The sequence below is a fragment of the Anopheles gambiae genome, chromosome 2, assembly GCF_943734735.2.
Source record: "Anopheles gambiae chromosome 2, idAnoGambNW_F1_1, whole genome shotgun sequence".
Taxonomy (NCBI): Eukaryota; Metazoa; Arthropoda; class Insecta; order Diptera; family Culicidae; genus Anopheles; species Anopheles gambiae.
The window spans coordinates 110,431,150-110,448,758 of NC_064601.1; the positions used below are offsets into that span (position 1 = coordinate 110,431,150).

General features: G+C 44.8%; 1 protein-coding gene across 7 annotated transcripts in view; it reads right to left on the minus strand.

Moving 5' to 3' along the window:
• Nucleotides 1–17,609, minus strand: part of LOC1270054 (potassium voltage-gated channel protein Shal) — a 121,111-nt gene that overhangs the window by 43,380 nt on the left and 60,122 nt on the right. For all 7 annotated transcript variants that reach the window (XM_061646029.1, XM_061646026.1, XM_308716.3 and 4 more), the window contains exon 4: nt 16,373–16,554. The gene's annotated coding sequence lies outside the window, so the exon portion shown is untranslated. The remainder of the gene's footprint in view (nt 1–16,372; nt 16,555–17,609) is intronic.

Consider the following 17,609-nt stretch of genomic DNA (forward strand, 5'->3'; position numbering starts at 1 on the left):
GGGGTTTCCACCACCTTACAAGACCTTAAGCTGCAGGGAAAAGGTTACACTTAGCGGTGGGCGTTCGATGGCGATGCGATGGCCACCCGTCGTACCGGTCATAGAATGTAAATGTTCCTATTGACCTCGTCGTAATTCTTGTACGAGCCTAGCAGTGGTGGAGTGTATGTGTGCTCGTGGGAAGAAACGACAACCTGGCAGTACTAGCAGTGGTTAGGAAAAAGCTAAGGCTCTCACATCGGAAAAAGCACTGATGATGGTAGAAGAAAAAAAAAAATAACATCAGTAGAAAGAAAAAAGAGCAAAAGCCGATCCGGTACGAAATCGGGAGGGGTTTTCCCACCCCGATTGGTATTTGAATAAATCCCCATTTCGAGGCGATCCGGACTTTGACCTTATACCGGATTCGGAAACGAATGTTGACCTGAACCATGTAACAGAGAGGGAGAAAGAGAAAGTATGTATGTGTGTTTGGTAGGAAGATGTTAATGGAAGCAAAGTTTTAATTGAATGTTGTCGAAGAATTCGAAGGCACTGCATTTCGTTGACCCAAACTGTGAGAAAGAATTTGTGATGAGATTTTTATTTCCCATCGAACCGAATGAATTAGTGTTTGTCCATTTTCGCTGAGTCCATTTCGTGCGAGTGCTGGGACAGATATTAAAAAGCCAAACAAATCGAACTAAGCACCAAGCATTACGGACCACCACAAGCGGCCGTTTGCTTGCCAAGGCAGGTCTCAGCAGCCGTACTCGCGTAAACACGTAATAAACGCAATCTAAACAGCGATGACGTAAAGCAACCAAAGAGAGAACCCCACAGAAGAAACCCTTTAGTTGTGTTTTTTTCTTCTTCTCTCTCTCTCTCTAAACCAAAACATCAAGGAGCACAAAAGAGAGAGTGCACAAAAGGTATGGGCAAGGTCGGGTCGGGGAGTGTATTAATAAATTTTCATTAAAAATAAACAAAGCCGATTCTGCCGGATGAAATTTATCGTTTCTGCACCGCCATAAAATCGGTTGAAATATGCGGAGGCAGCACCAGCGGTGGTTTGCTCTCTCTCTCTCTCTTTCTCTCTTGCTCCCTCACACGACCAGTTCGGTCCAGACCGGCCGGACTTGCAACCAGACGCGTACGGTGTATCACGGACGGAGAACGGGGACCGCCCGCTCGGAGTAAGTGTGGCCGCAGACGATCGAATGAATGGTCCATTTGCCGGTCCGAGCGAACGACCACCACGGCAGGATCTGGTCCACCTCCGCTGGAAGCTGAGTGTGCCAAAAATCAAAGAACCAAACCGTGCCAAGCAAGTGCGTAAAGAGTTGTTTGCGCGGTGGAGGAGAAACACCGATTCGGGACGATTGCCATTGCCAAAATTGGTGAAAATTATTATCAGCAGCATCAGCAAAGCGCTCGGGAGCGTTTGTAGTATCGTGTGCGGTACGGCTAGCAATAAGTTCCTCCATATCTCTCGACAGGTAAATGATTCGAAACAGCAGCCAAAAAAAAAACAGCACCAAGCAAAATCTGAACCCGATGAAGTGCGTTCTAATCCGATAAATTGGGTCCGTCTCACTCCAGAAGTGATCCTTTTTTTTGTTGTTGTTGAAGCTACTACGGGAAATATATATTCTAAAAATTCGATTCTTCCACCCGGTCCAAAACCGAACGGTGCACTCGACCGGAAGGTGAACCCATGGCTTATTAATTAGGCTTTAGATTGTAATCTGTAGCGATGTAGCGAGCAAAGGTTGGGTCCGGCAAAATTGGCCCATAATTATAGGGACAGGATTAGGGAAAGGTTGCGCAACAGAAAAGAGCTGAGAAGCGAAAAAAAACGACAGCAACTCCTTGGAGTACACATGAAAAATATGTTGGTCAGCAATCGGGGGAAGAGATTAGTCGCATCTTATCGATGCTTAAATCACATTCAACGAAATCCAATCGGAGCTGGTCTTCTTTCCAATTGGTCGGAGCTGGGTTCTTCAATATTGACCCATAAACGTATTTTCCACCTCGGTACGCTAATTTAATTAGTTTCTTATTTGTTAAGTGATTAACTGTGGACGCTTGTCCTTTGTGGTTGATTTGTTTTGCCGTTTGACTTCGTCATATCGAAATGAAATTACAGCAATCATGACTATTGGTCTTTTTAAAAAATGGCAAAATCGATTAACCGGTCTCATGTGTCTTGCTTTCTCGTGGCCGAACTTATCCGTCATTTGTGAAACAACTGGGCAAGCAACGAGGGGAGAAAGAGAGCGCATATTTAAGACAAAAAAGAAAGCCTTAGCAAAAGGAACGAATAACTCACTCTGACATAATGATTGATACTTTTGCAATAGCGGTGTCGCTGTCGGGCACGATTAGGAAAAATGGGTTTGCTGAAAGCCGCAAAACGCAAACGGAAACTGGACGGTTTGCGGGCAAGCGTGGCGGTCCTGCCGTCCAACCCGTCTTCAACCGCGTTTTTTACCAACAAACCGACCAAAAAACAAACACAAAACGAACCCTCTCAGCAAGGCTTTTGCTATCACTTCTTCATAAATCATGCTACTGAATCCTTTTGATTTATTTTATCCAACCGATTGCCGGCTTTGCTAGCTTGATGCGGTGCGGGGCTCGGAAAGCGAACGGTGCAAGAAAAACTCTCCGAAATCAAACTGCCGTTTTCTGATGAGTTTGGCAAAAGTTTAAGGCGGTTGGTGCTAGTTGAAAGCTGTTTTTTGTCGTTGCCTAGACGCGAAGAAAAGATGGAAAAGAGTTTTTTTGTTCTTTGTTCCACTCCCGCGACCACACGATCGTACACAGTTGGTGGAAAACATTTGCCTTACTTTCCACCGCGGTGAAGCTGGGCGGGTGCTCTGCGGGTACTTTTTGCCACTGCACATAGGAACAGTGCTGTCAGCCGCGGGTCACATTGGTAATGTAGGTTCAGCTTGTTTTCCTGCTTTGCCGCCGGGCCGGGACCAACAGTTGAGGACATTTTAAATAGCAGCCGTGGGTCGTGCACTCCATTCTAGCGTGAAAGTTTCCTAGCAAAGGCCCTTGCCCTCCCTCAACCCCCCTGTACGGTTGGGTTTTGATGGCAGTGCAAATGTGCAAAAGAGATGTAGGAGTGGGCGTTAAACATTACATTGCACTGGTGAGTAAGGTTAAAGGCAGTACTTGGTAGAGATTTTTATTATTTTTTTTATTTTTTTAACTCCCAGCAGGACTTTGATTTTGAAACTCGTGAGTTGAAGGATTGGAGGACAGCAAATGGGCCCTTTTTTCATTGGTGCCGGTGGTTGTCTATATGCAGTGCAAGGACATTATAGAAAGAGATTTCAGCTCAGTTTACGTTAAAACTTTTTCTTCTCCAGTATATTTTAAATGTTTGATTATTCCGTTTTAGGTGTGTTTTCTGCAACCTGAGACTGATTCAATTTGTGGGTTGATTAAAGTTGGTCATTTGTCAGAATATCTAAACTACAATTCGTTACTAAACTACACTCGCGAAAGAAACCTTCTTACCTAAACAAATAAAAATCCACAAAAATTGATTTTCTTAATTTTATCAAATTTATTTGGCTTTTGAACAATAAGTAATTGTAATGAGTAATAAGTAATGTACACTTATGCAACTCATGTTTCATACATGTATTGCCTAGTTAAAATGAAGTTCGAGCAACCCTACACGACTCTCTGTACTGTCCACTGCGCCATATTATTTAATTGGCTGTGAAAAGTATAACCATATGAGCATTCCATGAATGAACCAGCATGAGAATAACTATAACCGGATAAAACAAGTGCACACCTCTTACACACACACATAGAGAGATCATACCGTGAAGCAGTGCAGTGCAAACTCGGTAAAGCAGTACATTTCCTTTTAATTTGCTGCATACTGTTTTTTTTCGTTTTTGTTCTTAAATTATATTTTCCTTCTGTTTATATGCACCCACATTGCACCACGGGTGCTGCATGTTTGCTTGGCAAGAAAGGCGGGAAAGGCGACCCTGGTGCTGACACTATTCTTTTTTGTCCGCACACGTTCGCTCCCTCGTTCGTTTGCTCGCTGGCCGCACACGCTCCCGGAAGACTAATGAATGGCATTCACGGTTGCGGCACAGTGCAGCGGTGCAGCATATGCAACGACCGTAAGGCCAGACCCGTAATGCAGTATAGTGGCCCTGCAACGTACTGGAGCATTGCTACCCCCTAGTCAGTAGTTCATAACCCCTTTTTTCTTCGCCCTGTTTTTAGTGGGCAATATTTTTTCTCTTCACCAGCAAATCCAGCGGCGAAGAAGTGGCGAACTGTGTTGACATACGTGTACAGGGAGGCAGAAGCGACGGCGGCAGGAAAACAACTGCCGGAAATCTATGTAAAGAATGTGGTAGCACCAGTGCGGCAAGCACCTTTTCCAGCACGTAGAAATATGGCCCGCCCGCGATTGCAGGGCTTTGGGTGGCAAATATGGAATTACTGTTCTGCCAGTTTTGCATTTCCTTCGCTCAGCGATCGTATCCACCCGTTCTGCCTAGCGAAACCACTACAGCAAAGTGCACTTAGCACAATCAAACTTTAATTGGATTACCCCGAACGCAGTAATGGGCTAAACGCATTACGGTTCGGGTTGACGCGCCATCGGACGCGCCACCCGGGGCACTCTGTCGCCCTTAAATTCGCACGCCAAGCGCCGAGGGCACTGTGCGCGGCGTTTCGCCCATTGTCTTGTCCGACCCATCCAGCGTAGGTCGTAGGCCGTTGTCTGTCAACGAACGCTTTCACACATTCAACTTTAAACGACTCTTCACTGTTCTGCTGCTCCTAATAAGCGCGTCACTGCGCAGGGCGAGAAGGCCGAAGAGTCCGGTTCTGGAGAGACCAAAAGACAAACAATCATAAAATGTAAGCAATAAAATCCGCGCGCGCCTTAACACCGCCAACCAGACTGCAAAACGGTGGCGGTGGCTGGCTGGATGACCCCCCCCCCCCCCCTCTCTTTCCCAGTGCTGTTTGTTGACGCGGCCGGGCAACCACAGCGACAAGCGCGCTGACCGTACGCGCCGCTACCACTTCCAAGAGCGAACGGCCGGAACGGCCATAAAGTGTACGATAAATTGGTTATGAGTTTGATTGGCGCCGCGAAAATGCGACTGCCCCCGGAATCGAAATTGCCCAAGCGCAAATTTTCCGAAGTGGGCAAAACAGAAAAACGAAAGAAAGATCGTTTGATTTCGGTGCGTCTCGGATGGTTTTCCGGCGCTCTTTTTTTTGCTTTTTTGCTTTCCTCTGGTTGCGTTTTTATTTGGTGAAGAGTTTTACGATGTACTAAATTCCGTCCGCTTTCCGCCGCGGGACCGACGGCGTTGGCTCCATTGTGCAGGGCCCGTGTTGATTGGCCAACAGGACGGGGCTTTTGGGATGGGCTGGCTGGTTGGGTTGTTAAAGTTAGCTAATTAAACAGTGGCACGGTGGCGACCACTGGTAGCGACCGTTTCGATGACACAAGCACGATAGCTTCCGATCGCTGGCAGTGATACTTGAAGCCGGCCACTTGTTTGTCGTTTCGTTGTTCTGTCCGCTGTTAGACAGTGGCGAGGAATGCGGCCGCTATCTTTTTGGACATCTGTCAACTAGCTTGCGAACAAACGCTGGCAAAGTGAAGGTTTAGCCGAGCGAGGGCAGTCAAAGAGATGTGGAGAGATAATCATGTTTTTTGCACAGTTTTTGTTGCACAGTTTCATGCTTGCAGGAGAGATAGATATAGAATAGAAATGTGGAGAATGATTCAATTTCATTTTATTATTAAAAGTAGTGTAGAAAAGGGATTGCCAAAGATCCATTGCCATAACCTCTCATTGTCCCTAGCAAGTTGTCCACGGAATCGATTTTCCACCTTTTCTACGTCATTATTGTCTTTTAGCGGTTTTAAAAAAGCCCCCCCTGGAACCGTCGTGGAAATGTAATTAAAACCCGGAATATTGTTTTCAAATTTCCCACACTTATCGACGCTTCATCGGACGGTAGCACGCCCCTACCGTGCGCTTCAAGCGAACGCAAACAGCAATGGCAGGCAAGGGTGAAACAGTTGGTCAAAAGTTGTAAAAACAATCCCACACGCTGTCGATCGATCGATGGCAAAGCAAGAGAAAGAGCAAACACACACACACAGACATATTCACACACAAATGGGTGTTTTCATTCCCTCCTTGCTCGGTACGTATTGACACACTTTCCAAGAAGCGAGTGGAAACCGATACGCGATCCAGCCGAAAGGGTAAGCGTTGGGGAAATATGTTCTCGGAACGGAACCCATTACCCATTACCGTCGCGGACGTGAGCTGGATGGGTATAGGGTGGTTCCCGGTATGGGGGTTTCTTCCCCTCAACCTTTCGCCAAAGTGTGCGGGAACGGTGGTTGTCACTGTGAACGGTTTTCTATGTTTTCGTTTGTATTTTTGTACCACTGTCCATACAGTCACTTCTGTACGGATATGTTTCGTTCGTTTGAATTCCAACCATTCCCAGCTACGTACCTAACAACCAATAACGTCAACAGTGCAATTGTTTTACAGCTCCTCCTAAACTTGTACAAAAGTGGAAAACGGACATCACTTTCCGTTTTGTGAAACGCAGCAAAAATCCACAAATGTAAACGTACACATTTCACGAGAACACACACAACAAACCGACAGCACCGGTCGAAACACGAGTAAATGTTTGTCTTTGCCGAGAATGGATAAACACAAGTGCGTGTGTCGGATGTATTCAATTGTCATCGGGAAACGTGGTGCGGACAATTCTGTACCATCCAAGAGAGAAATGGACACAGCAAAAAAAAACCCCTCCGTAAGTGGCTCTTCTGCTTTGGCACTGCTAAATATTTCAAAACGGAGTTTTTTTTTTTGCATGCAACCAGACAGCCGAGACAACAGTTTGCCACAATTAATGCAGAGCCAGTGGAAACCACCCAGCACCAATCCATCCACAAACATCGGTACCGCGTGGACCCGGGGGTTGCACGCATTGGCGCAACGGCGTTAGTTGTAGAAGGCAGCCAGGCAGTGTCAGGCCGCCGGTACGCCGATGGTCGAGAAACCGTCCAAACAACCCGCCCGGTTTCCGCGCAATGTAAACAAGGTTGTAAATATGCATAATTCATTCCCCGGTGTGCTCGAAACACATCTGTTCATGCTCCCGACGGTGCTGGTGCTGCTGCTGGTAGTGTCTTCGTCGTGAAACCAGCGTCTTCGGCAAGTTCTCTCGAACGTTTTGAGCAAAATAAAACCATCACACACAAGCACACACACACACACAGATACACTCACGAAGAAGCGATTTGACCGTCTCGTTGTGTCTGAGGTTTCGTGTTTGAGGTAGGACAGGGAATGACACCCGGGCATATGTTTGCCAAAAGACCGTGAATTATTAATAAGTGACAGTGGCCATGGCCGCCACGCTAAAACTCCGGCGAACGAGATCCGGAGTAACGATGTTTCATTTTTGCACTCCTCTCCCTGTGAGTGCTCTTTTCCACTCACGTTCACCCTTTACGGAGAGAGGAGCGAAACTGGAAAGAGCTGGCAGTAAAGGTGCCATCTCCTTGTGTCATGTGTTGGCCCCGAAACACCCCACCGTTCGCCGTTGGAATGGTCACTAAAAGTCAAAACTAATTTTCTAATAGCTCAAAACAGCCCACCGTGCCGATGCAACAGGGGAGTCCCGATGTGCCGACTGGGTGGGCTGGTTGTGTGTGTGTGTGTGTGTTGTGTTAGGGCATCATCGTTTAAGTGCCGTTGCCCGTTTGCGGCACGGTTTTACCAAGGGTAGTAGTCGTACCTTTCCAAACCGGTGCCATCCAAACCGGTGCCAAGGGAGGGAGGAAACAGTTTTGACGATGATGATGATGGTGATGCGCTTCGGTTGATAGTTTCCGTGACAATAAGTCATCCGCCAACTGGAAAGGCGTGAACTGATATGTCTTCCCTGTTCGTGTTCGTGTGCTGCTTTGAGCGATGAAAGGCGTGGACCTCCCCGAGCGGTTGTGCAATGGAGCTCCGGGTGAGCCGATTATGATTGGGATAATTTCTCTTTTTACAATGAGCGGGCCTTGCGTTCAAGATGAGTGATGGGCGGTAAGGATGAGTGCTCATTAGCGAGAAAATAAACACAACTTTGTCATGTAAATGGGCATAAAAATGATGTTCCTGTGCGATCTCGTACCATAATTCAAACCCAGCGTCAGGTGTTTGTGAATTATTAGTTACATCAATGCTAATTGGTTGACAGTTTATTGAAGACGAAGAACCATATTAAGAATGGTGGTTGTATAGTAAATTAGATGGTGTATAAACCTTGGTTCAAAAAATCGTTACAAAGTACATAAAGATACGCTTATGATTTTTTAAAATTATAATTATCATCATTTTATTATGATAAAAAAAGCATTCTGCTCCTTTCGTTCATTTTAATTGTAACAGAATTATTATGCAAAGAAAAACTGTTACCTTGGACGTTGAGAATTGCGATCAAAACAAAAAACCATCCTCTTTATGCCCAACAAAATGTATTTTCTTAATAATTCCGCACTTTCACGCTCACTTCCCAGCGGGTCATTTTTCCCCTCCCAGAATCAGATCTTTGGCGCAAATCTGCACCACCAACGGCCATCTAATCAAGTGATTAAAGTGAGCCACCGGGCTCGAGGGGTCGTGCCACCCGGTCAGCCACTGGAAAGTATGATTAAAAAATCCCTTACCGGTGAAACGGCGAGCCACGGGGCGTTTTTGTCGAGCGTTTTTTATTCGGTTTGCTGCTGGCGGGGCATTTTGTGGAGGGCAGTTTTTTTTCTCCTCCTCACAGCTACCTTCACCCCAAAAGACCCTACGCCGGGTGTCTGTCCGTTCTGGGTTTGTTTATTCGTCTCCGTGACCGATTTCGCCGTGTTTGTGTCGGTACGGACGCCAACCAAAAAGAGTCATCACAGTGGGGGGGAGGACGGACGAAAAGGACTGGCGTACCATCGAAAAAGGGACAAAGTTAACAAGGGAAAGGCCGGGCCCGGGCAGAAACAGTGGCGTGTTGTGATAGTTAAGCCTTCGTTTGCGCCGCTGGTGCTGGTGTTGGCGTGAAGCACCATGCGTCTCCACCGACCGACCGAGGCTGCCACGTGGCGTGACGAAACCAGCACATTTCGGCAGATGACGGAAACCGTTCCCCTGAAAGCCGGGTGTCTCTCGGCTCGCTCCCTTCGCCGATGGTGATGGTTAATGGATTTTTCAAACATTTCACCGGCAACACGCAAAATTACCATAACGTGTTCATTCCGGATGGCTGTTCGCGTTCCGCCGCGGCTGGTGGATGGAACTTCGTGCCGCTTTATCCTTGCTGCTTCGTACCTTTGCACCGGTATGTGTGTGTGTTTGTGGGTGTGTTAGTTAATTCGTGGTTTAGGTCTTGCCAGATAGACTGATTGGCAGGAACGTGGGCTTTTTCGACGGTTGGATAATTTAAATTGTCACCTCATCTTTACCGCGCCAACCGAAGCAAACCGCCGCTGCTCTGCACCCTTTCGTAAGGGATTTGGCGTGAATTCACCACTCAGTAAGCGGCTTGAAGGAGGCTTGGGGCGTAACAATAGCGACTGAAAACTTTTAGTTTTACCACCCCTAACCGTGCAACATGCTCCCTGCCTTTAGTCGAGGGTGTTAAGTGTTTTATTTCGGTTCACCACTCCAGGCAGGTCTGATAGCTTGGGGGAAAGGGCTGAAATCGCAGGGAGGAAAGCAGCGAGGAGTACTGCAATGTAGACTATTACACACGAACTCGCTAAGTGGCAGTAATACTGCGGGACAATTTTAATCAACGTTATTAGCGTGAGGTTGTTATGTGTGCCGGTGATAGAGAAGAGAGTGTAAAGAAGGCAAGCTTATTGCGGCTTTTGTATTAATGCGATACCGTTAAATAATAAAAAAAAGGTTGTATTAAAGTGATAAACGTTCATTGACTGAAGTTTTTATCACAAGCATGTTAGTAGTTTCTGTGAACAAAGAACATATCTCCTTAATCCATTCACTTTACTATTATTATCAATAAAATTGCTATTACTGTACGATTTTTGTGTATAAATAGTTACTTGATAAATAAAAAAAGATAATTTAATCAGAATATAAGAAAAGTAATCAATAAAAATAGAAATAATCTCAGAAATAGAAACAATTGTTTTAATGGTGATGAGTCAATCAACAATTGAGTGATAACAATCAACAATTTAAAACCCAAATTTAGTATCTTTAGTTTTGAATTGAATATTTCAGTAGTATTTTTATTTTATTCAATCAAATAATATTTCTAAAAGTTTCCATAACTTTATGTTATTCAGTTTCGAGGGCATTCTTAAACAAAGCGTTAAAGTCATATTTTACAAAAGGTATAAAACCTTGGGTATAAGCCAATTAAATAAATAAATCAATTTATCTTGATCGTCTGCATTTTCCTAACAAAGCAATGCTGGCGCCTTTGTCTTTCACCTTCCGATTCAATTAAATACAGATCAATAGCATTAACCGTAGAGTTGGCAACCAGATTTACACACGTAAGTTGGCAACCGGCATACCCGGGTATTCCACACGTTTTGATGCAAAAAATTAACGATTTTCATAGGTAAACAATGCTTTCTATATTTTAATGCTGTAAGTAAGTAATGTCGACCATGTATTCTCTTCTATTTCATTCATTCATTAAGTTTTTTTTCATTTTAATATAAAAATAACGGTCAAATTGAAATTTGGAACCGCTTGAATTTGACTCGAAAATAAGCACAATACGAAAAGAGGAAGGAGAGAAACGTCATTCTCCATACAAAATGTATGGAATACCCGGGTATGCTGGTTGCCAACTTACGTGGTAAAGTAAAAAAAATCAAAATAAAATACTTACAGGCTGTTAAAAATTACAACTTATGCACCAAAAAATCAAAAATTAAAAGTTGGGAGGCTACGGCAAATTTCAGGTCAATAAAAGCAATGAATCAAAAGTTATGGCAGTTTAAAGTTGAAAAAAATACCCGGGTATCCGGTTGCCAACTTAAAGGTTAAGCATTGAGAAGCATCCCATGTCATCGTGCTACCAAAGCCACATTGAACGTTCGAACCGAATTCGATATGATTTGCTAGCGCCGCATTGCCTACGAAAGTGATTGAATTTTCCTTTTTCAAGATCAATGCTCTCGCCCGTTCGAGATTATTCACCGCAGCCCGGCAAACTGTAATGAACCGCACTGCAGACTACGGCTGTGTACCTTCGCAAGACAGTAGCGCACACCAAGGCAAAACCACCCAGCTCATCACGAGGCAATCGGACACGGAATTCATCAACCGAGCGCGCGCGCAACCGGTGCGGCAGCAAAAGAAATTGAGGCGCAAATTTATTCACTCACTTGATTAATTAGCTGTGGAATAATTGGATCGATAGCGTCAATTTGATTTACTTTTTGCCCGATAGCCAAACTAAAAGGCACCAAACAACGTCCACCGCAAGCTTGATGAGCAGCATGATAGCGACCGACGGGCACGAGGGAACGGGCAGGCGGAAACAATTCGGAAAAGTTTTGCTCACACCACATCCGTGCTTCGAGCCGTGCTGCTGCTCGTCGGTCGGAACGGTGCTTCAAGTTCACGGGAGTCCCGCAATGCTAGTTTCACGCTGCGGCACTGATTAGGTAAGCTTTGCCGATTCAGAAGGTGCGGAAGGAAGTGGCGGGTAAAAAAAGAACCCGGGACACTTCAGTTAACAGTTTGCCGCACGCCAACCTCAGCCGCGGGAAGAATTAATGCCTGTCAATGTTTTCGTGATAATAATTCTCACTGTATTTCTTCCGCTGTGGTGACGGTCGGCAGGGATGGTTTCGAGCTGTTTCCACCACCGCATTGACGTACAATTAATCAGCATCGACTGTCAGCGGGAGCAGCTTCATTGAATCTGTCATTTGTGAAACCATTCTGCTGGATTTTCCTGGCGAGTGGCCAACAAACCGGGTGGTAATTAGGGAAGTGAGTATTTATGACTCCTTTTTATTGTGATTTTGAGAGGTGTTGTGTTCTGGAAAGTCAATTAATTATGGGTTTGGAATTTTTGAAATTTAAGCCACAAAGGCACAGTAAGAGGTGTATGCTATATGAAATTACACTTCTCAATTGATGTTTAAACCACTTTCGTACGCTGAATGATTTAAAAAGGTAGCATTTTAATTAAATTGTTTTTTGACTGACCTTTCCATTACCAGGCTACAATACGACCTGTCCGATAGGAACTTTCTGACACCGGAATCTCCCTGAAGACCGCCGGTAACTATCGGTACACTTATTTATCATTTTTCTACCGCTTCTCTCTGCGAGTCCAACCCTCCCCGACGAACACTATAAACTTGCTGCAACATCCATCGATACCACCGCCAAACCCGGTGGGACTATACATTTGATCATAATTCATTTCACGACCCGACTCAACCGTTTCCACCGTATCGTCCCCAGACCTGCCGCGTGCAAACACCCGGACCCGGTATGCTGTACCGTTGGAGAAAAAGTTCGCCAACTTAATCCCAATCCAATCGTGAAAATGCTACTTTATGCCGTGTTTCCTGCCCATTGACCAAGGGCCATGGTCCGAAACCTGGGGCTGCGGTACCGATAACGAGTGTAAGCGGATGAAAATTAACTTCCACACACACACACACACACACACACACTAGGGGTGGCGGGCCCAGACATTTCGAAGAACGGTTCAAAAGGGACCAATCCCCAGCTGAACCGGGCCGAAACTATATGCGTGAGGTACACCAAATACAGTTCAACCAAAAAAAAAAAAAAAAAAAGAAACAGAAAACCAGGCGTTCACAGTCTAAAAAGTATGCCCATAAATATAGCTTTAGAAGCGTGCCCATGATCACGGCTTCGAATCGGCACACTGGTGAGCGCGGGGTGTGCTTCTGAAGCGTGTTTCGGAACCAAACCGGAGTTGGGAAAGGTGAAAAAGTCAAAACATCAACATAAAGTAAAATGTGATGATGAGGGAAAATGTATGAACGGTTCCGATAAGCACGATCAAATCTCGATCTTTTTATGTGTGTGTGTGTGCTTTTGCTCAATAACCGGCATCTGCCGGAAATATTTATGAAGGGATATGGTAAAAAGGTGCCACCATGTATGCTGCTTTGACTTGGTGTTACTGAGTGCCGTTGGTGGTGGTGTTGAATCGATTCGTTAAGGTGATAATAGTAATAGTTAAATAATTCTCCTCTTCTATTTGCAAGTTGTGAGTGTTCAACCCCTTCATTGAAATTAATTTTAATGGAAATTCTTATTTCCTCAAGAACTAGCATAATTCAACAAAATGGCGATAGAAAAAATAACATGAAAAAGATACAAGTTTGTTTATTATATACTGAATCTGATTATTACAACCTCAATTTTAAAACATCCCATTTTCAAGTGAAATGGCTTGTGTTTAAACAGTTTTTTTATGTAGTTATAAATGTAACCTTCTTCTTCTATTTGGCGTCCTACGTGACATTATTATTGTATAATACTATCATTTTATTGATTATAAATATATGCTGCGAAATAAGAACTGAATATAGGACCTAAAATTAATCTTAGAAATGAAGAGAAAGCGCTTAAATTTAACCTAGCCTGACGTTAAGCGCCTGACACACGACTATTAGCGATACAGGGAGGACCAGTGCTGCAAAATGTTACTATCAATGTAAAAAAATCTATGTCAGCGTCACGTACTCAATTGTGATAATCAAAGGTGATGCTCAAACAGTAGGTGCGACCAGAACATGCTTGGTGACATTTTAGCAACCAACGTTTGATCAGTTACTTTGTCATGACTTTTTTTACTGTGATCAGCTCTGCAAAATATCATTGACATTGTCATGACAAATGCCCACTGAAACAAAGTAATGTCAGCGTCATGTGCTCTGCTGTAATGATCCGAGGTGAGACTCAAGCAGTTGGTGACATTTTAACCATCACTTGCTTGGTGACATTTTGTGCAACCAACTCTTGGTCAGTCAGTTGGTCGCGACATTTTCAGTCGGTGGTCATCACGATAGTCACGGGGAGTAGTGAGGAAGAGGAGCGTTATGGCGACCTAGTAACCGTATGGTGGCAGTGCGTGTAAAATTTCTTTTGGATTTTGTCGATTCTAGCAATCCAGGCGGCTCTAGTTGGACACCACACTATACTAGCATATTACACTATAGGACGTACTAAACTACAATATAGTGCTGTCCATGACGGTCTCCACAGGCTTACGAGACTGTTTTCAATACCACGCAACCGGATAGTCAATCCTCAGGAAGGACGACCCATATGAGGCTTGAACTTGTCCACACTTGGCGGGCATGTTATTAAGTCGTGCAAGTTGACGAATATAATACCAGATGATTGTAATAAATGTAGCCTTATTTTTTTGTATAATCCATTCCCCAAAAAGAGGAATCTATTCGTTCTCTTTTCGGAAAATCATTCAAAATTCTATTTGGTTTCGATATCCATATCAAACCCAATGCACAACGCAACTCTTTCACCACGCAAGTGTATCTTTAGCCGAGCAAAACGTCCGATTTAACAAGTTTTCGCCCCAAAAAAAAAGGAGGTCAATTCAGTTAATCAGATTTCAATCCCTTCCCGCTAGTGCAGCAAATGAATCAGCAGTTTCCATCATGCTGAAGATGGAACGCAAAGTATTCAACATTTTGTTGCGATTCAACAAACGCACCACGAAGAAATAGGAAAGCTCGACACACAAATTCATCACTTTTCACACTGCAGCACAAAATAAAGCAATCCCTCGGCACGGTGCGGGACGACGGAGCAGGGGATGATTCGATAAAAAGCAAATTCTGACCCATTTGCGACAAATTTAGTCTCCTCATTCATCTTGCCGCTACGGTGCCATTCGTTGATGCAAGCTGGTAAGCTGCCCGTGCAGCGAGAACGTGCGGGACGTGGAGAGCGAACGGCAAAAAAGCGTGTGCCCCGTCCCCGGTTCATTTGGTTTAAACGTTGTTACATCATACAATTTGTCGTACGGTGCTGTGTATAGCGCTAGTGGTATCGTCTTGGCGTATTCAGCTCCCCTGCTTATGTCTTGTGAGTAAGTAACCCGTTCTTCTTCTGCGATAAAAAGAGTATTTCTTTTTTTGTTTGTTTGCCGCTCCCCCAAGACACAAAATGCACAAGAAAGTCATCCGTGCGGAACGACAGGCAAAAAGGAAACGGCGACGCATGACGCAGTCCTCCGTCGTCGTCGTCGTCGTCGTCATCCTCATCGTCTTTTGCTCCATTTTGTAAAGCTCGTCCAAGGAGAAGAGAGGGGGGAAAGGGGGAACGGTACAACTTCGCATTCATCCGGAACCGAAAGGTTCGCTCGAACCGGTCCCGCCATGTATGAAGGTGAGTGAAGGATGTTTGCGAACCGGTTGTGCTTGGCTGCATTGAATGAAATGGTCCTCCCTTGCTTCTTGCCAAAGGACGGATCAACGTGCCAAAGGACTTGCCAGGTGGCGGGGAGGCGAGAGCATCGGAGTGAGATATAAATAAATAGTTACAAAAGTTTGTCCGTTCGCCTGAATGGTAGCGCCTTCGAGTGAGTTGGATGCTACGGGACACGGGAACACCAGTGCCCAGCGGCGATGGATGCATGTCACTCAGTCAGTGCTGGCAGGCAAGGACATTATGAAAACCTTTCAAAAGGTACAGTGTGTGTGTGTATGTGTGTCGGTTGATTTGTCTGAAGTTGGTGGCAAGAGTGGAGGAAAGCGATGGAAAAGCTAACTACTTTTTGCAGCGGGAGCTACATTGTACAAGACACTTAAAGGGTCACCAGGTGGAAACTGAATCCCAGGGAAATTGTTTTTCTTGTTCGTTAGTCGTTTCGTGCCTTTTGGAGGAAGCTGTTTGAAACCCTAGAAGAAAAAGATCCCAGAAATGTGGGTTTTCATTATTTCTTATATTACCACTATTGTAACTATTTGTATTGAAACTTGTAATGAAAATTTGGTGTAAAACATATCACGACCAGGAAGTAAAATACATTCAATGTTTGGTAAAAGAAAGACAAGCAATCAACGCGGCTCTGTTTAAATATTTCTTCTGCTCGATTATGCAATTATTTAACATTACGCTCAACCTCAACCCGTAGGATAACTCAAACGACAGGAAACTTGAACCACAACAAAGATGCCAATATAGCTGGCAAGTGAGTCCGATCGGCTACAAACAGCCCGCCATTAACGAGCAACAGTGCTGCGCAAGCAGCGCAAGTAGCAAATAAAGCAAAAAACAAAAAGTACCGAAGAAATTGCACTTACCACCTTTCATGATGCTAACGATGTCGCTTCATCTTCCTAGCCGAGGCAGCGCAACAAACGACACTTTACAAAACACGCTCGGCTGGCTCCTGCACCCGACCACACATTCACTGTCGCCAAGCTCCGCCCCAAAAGCAGTGAAAAACGTTTACGTCAGGAGCTATCGGGCTTTCCGGGTTTATCTGAAAAGAAAGCGTCAAATGAGACGGTATGAGAGAGAGAAGCAAAGACAAACGATGAGTGTGGAGCGACGAGCCAGAGTGGTTAGAGTAAAAAAGTGTTATTACGAAGCCCGTTTTCTAGTTAAACTGGTAATGATAGTTTATTTTTGGGGGAAAAAAGGAACGGAATAAACGAATGTACGCAGGACATCCTACAACTCTTAAGCACAAGCAAGCAGTGGGCACGATGAAGGATATCATTTCTTTTCCACCAGCTGTAGCGGAGCACACACACAAAAACGAAGGACAAACTCTATCATCCGTTGTATGTTTGCGAACGTATATATCATTTGCTCACACCGTTGTCCACTGTGAGCCGTTTCCCGTGCAGCAGCACACATCCGTAGCCGTCACCATGGCCGAGGAAGCGCTGGTTGAGAGTGGGGGAGGAAATTTTGCGGAAGCATCTGAACGGCAAACGCTTTCACCTCATCCTGGATCTGTGCCCGGGTGCTCCCGCCCAGAAATGGCACCCGGCTGTAGCCCGTTTACCGTGAGCTGTCGAAAGGCTGACGAAATGCGGCACGATTTGTCGTGTGGAAAATAGTGAAAAAGACAAATGACTGCACTTTTTTGTTGCTTGGTTTTGGCGCACATTCTCTCGAAAAACGGATTTCTGTGGGGAAAGCGGATCCCTCTCCGTGGATGAATAACGAAATAATGCCTTTGGGGGGAAGGAGATGGAATGGTTCAGGTTCTTCGGTTTTTGTTCTACCATGTGTTTGAGATGAGATGTGGTTTCCTGATTTTCCTGGCAAGGTAAACAAACCGGAGAGGAAGCAAAACTAATCGGAGTGTAGATGACGATGAAACAACGGCCAGCACAATGTATGCAGAGCGCACACAGTTTGATGAGAAAGTGGTTTATAATTTGTAGATCAAATATGCACAGGGAAAGAAGGAAAGCGGTGTTCTAGGATGATTTATGGCTGAAATTAATATCCCCAGGAGGTGATGTGGGAAGAAATGGTATCTCAGCTTGGTTGTTATTAACTTCTCAAAAAAATATGTTTTTA